Source organism: Capsicum annuum, chromosome 1 (genome assembly GCF_002878395.1).
Source record: "Capsicum annuum cultivar UCD-10X-F1 chromosome 1, UCD10Xv1.1, whole genome shotgun sequence".
NCBI lineage: Eukaryota > Viridiplantae > Streptophyta > Magnoliopsida > Solanales > Solanaceae > Capsicum > Capsicum annuum.
In genome coordinates, this window is record NC_061111.1 from 151,889,245 (window position 1) to 151,894,299 (window position 5,055).

The following is a 5,055-nucleotide window of genomic DNA, read 5'->3' on the forward strand; positions in this document are numbered from 1 at the left end:
TAATGATTGTTTGGATTGTGGTATTAAAAATAATATGCATTGGATTAAGTATTATTTTTTAGTAGTTGTTTGGTTTGTGGTATTAAAAATAATATGCATTGGTTTCCTTTTAAGTATAGATTGTTTGTTTAAAAAAACATCTTTTATCTTATTTAGTTTAATAATTATTTTTATGAAAATTGTATTAATAAGGAAAACTTTGATTACAATTACATACATTAAAATACAAGTTCTATTATATCATAGAAACAAATTTCACACAAATATTGGAAGTTTCAAAAGTGGGGGCTGCAGAACTTGATCAGGTGAGTTTACTTTGATGCTCAGCTGATATTGTGGTTGTCTTGATTGCTAGAAAAGAAGAAAGAGCAGACATCAATAAGTAAATCACTGGAGCGGTATGAACCTAGATGAGTGAGTAGCACCAATACCGGGCCTATCGCGCTTGACAGGCTTATATGAGATAGAGAACTCGGCCAAAAGAATTTGGCCGATCATCTCAGGCTTGACTTCAATCTGATTGAAAGTTTTCCCATTGTTAATTTCAATAATACTTCCAATCATTTCAAGAATGATGATCATGTTCCTCAGGTGAGTCTTGACAGGCTCTTCACCTGGTGGAGTCTCGCGTTTCACTTTTTGCAACTTCTTGATCAACGCCATCGACTTCCTTTTCAAAGTAGACCTCTCTGAGTCCTTCTCCGAGGACGAGCATTAAAGAGCTTAACAAGCTCATTAGTGGACATATCGAGATCAACGCCTCTATAGCTAAACTTCTTAAACACTCTCTTCTTTGGTTGTTCGCTCGCAACATCGTCTTCAACATCCGCCATGATTGTGGAGATGGAAATCGGCCAACTTTGCAGCGACAGAAACTAAATCATTGTACTTGTACATAAATTTCAGCACCTCTTGGTATTGTAATATAATCAATGAATTATCTTACTTACCAAAAGAAATGCTTTAGCATTCAAAAGCAAGAATATAATGAAAATCAAAGAGGAAGATGCAAAGTCGTATGTTTTTCTCAAACTTTATGGACAGAAAAGTATTTTTGTTAAAATGATTGATCAAAAGTTCTTTACATGGTGTAAATACATTCTTATCGTTATATATCTAACAACAGGTTTAAAAAATATTATCAACAAAAATTTGAAATCAACAATCAAAGCTACACTTAAAATTATCAAAATTTTCAGCACCAAGTATCCTTGCACGAGCATTTACCATTTACAAAATGATGAAAACATGAAGCATCTCTTATGCGTATATCTCGCTTGTTAACAACAGAAACATATTTGAAGAATGTATGACAGTCACCACAGAGACATATTTGAGAATATTTTTGTCATTTCATAATTTTATACCAAAGATAAATTGTGTTGGGATAGTAATACCACCATATGTGTGGATAACTTATTCCGGTACTATTTATTAGTCTCGGGATAAGTTATATCGAACATTGACAATTAAACGACGGATTAAAAAATTTATCCCGAAATTATTATTCTATCCTAAAATTATTTACTTTAATACCTCACACCAAACGACCCCTTAGTTATTTCTACTTTTTAAAACATTTACATTTTAGTCATAAAATTACTACATTGAGTGACAAGAATAATTTGTTTTTCTTTATTTTAATATAGTTAAAAACTGAAAATCGAGATGAGTTAGAAGAAAAGAGACACAGAGAATTTTAATTTTCTTTTCTAATAAAACTGCATATTTATTGATCATAAACTCCTCCTTAAATGGTGCTATTACAACTAAAAATAAATTAAATTTACCATAAAAGAAAACTTATTTGCTATCAAAAATAACAACTAATCAGTCTCCTACCAAAAATAGAAATCTCAATTCTACTAGGAGTTGTATGTAAAAAAAGCTAGAGAAAAATAAAAAATAAATCACGTACATTATTGCTTAAAGCAACTTTTAACACTCCTCCTTGCTTTAAGAACTGCAAAATTTTGATCTTTTGTCTTGAGATCTCCACACTGGATAACCGAAAGTTACCTTGCGAATAAATCTACAGATTCATCTTTTGACCTGTAGTGAACTTAATTCACTTCTCATCTTGAATGCAATCCTTGACTATTAAATCCTTTTGGCATGTCCTTCTTCTTCGTTTGCATCTTGAATTTAAACTTATCCGTTTTATTTTTCTGAAACATAACTCCTCCTTAGCTTCAATTCCTTTAGGAACATTGAAAGCTTCGTTAACTCTAGCAAGTTCATATATTGCTTGTGCTTTTTTAATTAGAGGATTATCTTCTAATTTTTTCAACCGATGATTTTTTTCATGTTCTACAGAAACATCTTCATTGGATCAAATAAGAAATGTTTCCCTCTCATCTTAATGTTTAACTTCTTTTCCAGCACCATTATTAATGAAACAATGTTTATCCTCAAAGGATACTTTGTATCCTTTTTCTACCAATTGACAAATACTCAACAAGTTTTGATCAATATCAGGTACATAAAGAACATCTGGAATTATTTTATTACCTGAACTTATTTTGATGACAATAGTTCCTTTTCCCTCAACAAGAACCTGATCACCATTTTCGATCCTAATTTTAGATATTTCAGTAGGCTTTAATTCTTTAAACAAACTCTTGTTATAAGTCATGCGGTTGGTGCAAGCACTATCAATCAACCAAAAAGTTATTGAAACCTTACTTGAGATACATGTTGCAACAAAAAGATGATATTTTTTTCTTTATTGATCACACGTGCACCTGCTTCATGGTTTTCAAATTTGCTTTTGCAAATCAGTGCTTCATGACAAAGTTGATTGCACTTGCTGCACTTTGCGTTCGGCCTTTTCTAACACCTATATGGTGGATAACCCATTTTTTTGCAGTGCTCACAGGGTGAATTTTTTTTTAAAATTTTCACCCTTTCTTTGAGTTTTGTGGTTGGCTACTAAGGCTCCTTCAACCATACCATCTTGCCTCATAAATTTCTTTTATTCTAGTGTTTGGAATGAATTTAACAACTCTGTCAAGGTAATCTTGGACAAATCTTGTATATTTTCCAAGGTAGTTATACATACTTCATATGTTTCGGACACTGTAACAAGAATTTTTTCAACAATTCTTGAATCTTTAAATTCAGCGCCCAGTAATTTTACCTTGTTAACAATGCCAAGTAATCTGTCCGAGTACTTTTTGACTGTCTCGAAGTCTTTCATTCTTTACAACTCGAACTCTCTTATTAAATTCAGTATTTGCATTCCTCGGATTCTTTCATCTCCAGCATATTTTTTTTTTTTTCAGATAATCTCAAATTTCTTTTGGTGATGTGAGAGACATAATTTTTGTAAAAATAGTTATTGAAACAGAAGCAAACAGAGTTGCCTTCGCCTTAGACTACATGATATTCTTTTCCTTGTGACTCTTGATTTGGGCTATGGTAGAATTATTTGACAGCGGATTAATTTCATAATCATCTTCCACAGCTTTCCATAGATCAAGAGCCTCCAAGTAAGTTTCTATTCTCATAGCCCATGAGCCTCCAAGTAAGTTTCCATTCACACAACTCATAATTGATAATTTTCACCATAAAAAACGGGTGGAGCCATTCGTGAAAAATTATTTTCATAATTCATCTCTTCACTCACAGGTCCCTCAAGAAACCTGACTCTGATACTAATTGTTGGTTTTAATACAGTTAAAAACTGAAAATCGAGAGGAGTTAGAAAAGAAGAGACGCAAAGAAGTTTATTTTTCTTTTCTAGCAAAACTGCATATTTTATTGATCATCAACTCATCCTTAAATAGTGTTATTACAACTAAAAATAAATTAAATTTACTATAAAAGAAAACCTATTTGCTACCAAAAATAACAACTAATCAGCCTCCTACCAAAAATAGAAATCTCAATTTGGATAGGAATGGTATGTAAAAAAGCTAGAAAAAAATAAAAAAATAAATCATTTCATTATTCTTAAAGCAACTTTTAATAGTTTTAATACCTACTTACAAATTAACGTTGTAATTTTATGACAATTATGATCATTGTATTTGTCGCTAATTATGCCATTCTGCAGTGACAATTTTGTTTTGTTGGTGAACGAAATATTTTTAATGACGATATGATTGTTTTCCACTATAAATTTGTAAAATCAATTCCATAAAAATAAAGTTGACTAATTTATATATGTTTCTTCAACTACGAAATCATATTATCTTAGAGACAAATGACAGCTTCACTAATTAAACAAAATATTAGTGAGGCATCAGTTTCACTTTCATTAATAACCTCTTTAGTAATGAAAACATACTCCGTTCCTTTCAATAAAGTTGACCCTCTATTTAAAAAACTTATTTCAATTTAGTTATTCCTATTATAAAATTAAAAAATATTATTATATTTTTCAAATACTATTTCTATCATTAAATTGTTAAACAAAGTGTATATACTTAAATTTACTTTTTCAAAGTGTAATTGATAAGGCTAATTTGGTAAAATAAACCTTAATAAATAATTTCTTAAGGAGAGAGACAAATCAACAAAGGTCAACTACTCAAAAAATGTTTTTTTTTTTTGATGAAATTTGATTTTTAGGCAACAAATTAATTTGTTATATCAAATTTGTTAACCAAAATCTATGTCGAGGTTTGGCAGAAAAAGGATTCTCAACGATTGATCAGAAAGTCATAATAAGATTATATATAATTATGAGATAAATATGCTAAGATAGTGCAGAGTATGGAACTTTTTAAGTTTATTTTACGAAGAATAGCCAAAATTAAATCTAACCTATTCAGTATATTTTACTTTTGCACCTCGTCTATTTGTTGGCAGTAGAGCTGTTAAGTGGGCCGGGTTGGGTAATTCCGGAATCGGCCCATCGAGTTTATCCGGTTTATGGGCCAGTTCGGATCCAGGCATGGTTAAACGGGCCGGTTTTGGGCCTAACAGTAATTTTTTTAAAAACAACCCTGAACTGGCCCACTTAACCTAACCCGGTCCAATCCATCTAAACCCGGTCAAAATCGGTCCAAAAATCGATCAAAATAAAAAATAAATAAAAGTTTTTTCTCC

At 31.0% G+C, this 5,055-nt stretch overlaps 1 pseudogene; it reads right to left on the reverse strand.

Annotated features, from left to right (window-relative positions):
* Positions 1–387: 387 nt before the first annotated feature.
* Positions 388–833, reverse strand: LOC107854907 (annotated as a pseudogene).
* Between the last annotated feature and the right edge of the window lie 4,222 nt (positions 834–5,055).